Source organism: Dromiciops gliroides, chromosome 1 (genome assembly GCF_019393635.1).
Source record: "Dromiciops gliroides isolate mDroGli1 chromosome 1, mDroGli1.pri, whole genome shotgun sequence".
Lineage (NCBI taxonomy): Eukaryota > Metazoa > Chordata > Mammalia > Microbiotheria > Microbiotheriidae > Dromiciops > Dromiciops gliroides.
The window spans coordinates 146,004,508-146,006,136 of record NC_057861.1 but is presented as its reverse complement, the minus strand read 5'-3'; the positions used below and the strand labels follow the sequence as shown (position 1 = coordinate 146,006,136).

Below are 1,629 nucleotides of genomic sequence, written 5' to 3'. Positions count from 1 at the left end.
CTCCAGCTCATTATACAGATGGAGAAACTGAGGCAAACAGGGTTAAGTGACTTTCCCAGGGTCACACAGCTAGTAAGTGTCTGAGGCCAGATTTGAAGTCAGGAAGATGAGTCTTCTTGACTCCAGGCCCAGAGCTCTGCGCACAATGGCAGGGTTTCTTAAACTTTTTCCACTCGTGACCCCTTTTTGCCTGAAAATTTTTTTGCAACCCCAGGCATACAGGTATATAAAATAGGTATACCTAACTTTTTACTGTTGCCAAATTTTTGACAACCCCCACATTCAGTTACACAACCTCATATGGGGTCTTGACCCACAGTTTAAGAAACTAGGCACTATGGCACTACCTAGCTGCCCATTGCTTCCTATTATTACATGGAATATGAAAAGTGAACACACATCAGTGTTTTTAAATGCCATTCTTACCCAGAACTGAAATCTGCAGCAATGAAGCGTGCTGGGCTTGGGGGTGGGGGTGGGGATGGGGACAGGACTGGGACTGAGGACTGGGGACAGGTCTGGAGAAGGGGTGGATGGTCGTAGGGCATTGGCTCTAGACAAATAAATGATGGAGTCCATCTTCTATGAGAAACAAAAAGGTTCACTCTGTGCTCCACTTCGCCTGAATAATCTATTGCAAGGAGAATATTTTAGCCCCGTGGAATTATCCTCTGTTGCTCATCAGCTAGATGAAGGATAGAGGATAAGAATGGCAGAGGGAGGAGTCACTCGTGAAGACTATTGAACATTTTTACAGCAACCCTCAGGAAATATGGATGACAGTGGTTTCTTCTCGACTGCCTTGAAGTTTGGGGTTTACAGCTAATCCTCTTCAATGGCCCAGAGTATCAGAGCACTTTTCTTGGCTCAGAGGAGGAGAGGAGGGAGGAGAAAGAAGAGAGAGGAAAGGGAGGAGGAAAAAAGGAGAAGGAAGAAGAGAAAGAGGAGAAAGGTTATTCCACATTTGTTGTTAAGGGTGACCTACCAAACTGTGAAGCTCACCAGTTCCTTCAGATGATTCAGCTACAATGAATTCATAAACCAAAACCCATTGGAGGAAGAATTAGCTCAAGAACTGAAATTAGCTTCCTTATCACAACTTTTTCTGGGCAGAATGTGAATTAATTTGACTTTTTAAAAAGTGCTTGTTCTCTGCTTCAAGACTCAAAGCAGCTAAAATAATACACATTTTGAACAAGAGAAGAAAATGAAATCAGGATTGCAAATAAGGAATGAAATTGAACACACCAACATGAGAAAACAAATTGCAAAGTTCTATTATAGGGCTTGGAAAAGTCAGCATGGCTTACAGGGATAGACTACAGGAAGTGAAATTAGAAAGACCTAGGGTCAAATCTTGTCTCTGACACTTTCTAATGATTTAATCTCTAAGGGCTCCAGGAAGTTCTCTAGGACTTCTCTGCTGTGGTCATAGATCTGAAGCTAGAAGGAACCACAGAGACCTTATAAGTCACTCTTCTCATTTTATAAATGGGAAGAAGCTCAATGAATATAAGTGTCTTGTCAAAGGATATACAAGTAGCATTAAGTCATAGATAGGTTTTTCACTGGCAAAAGAAGTTCCCACATCACTGCTAATGAAATCACAAATTATTCATATACATTCTA

The 1,629-nt window shown here is 41.6% G+C and overlaps 1 pseudogene; it reads left to right on the top strand.

Moving 5' to 3' along the window:
* The first annotated feature begins 568 nt into the window (after positions 1 to 568).
* On the top strand, positions 569 to 1,125 carry LOC122746603 (annotated as a pseudogene).
* Positions 1,126 to 1,629: the final 504 nt, after the last annotated feature.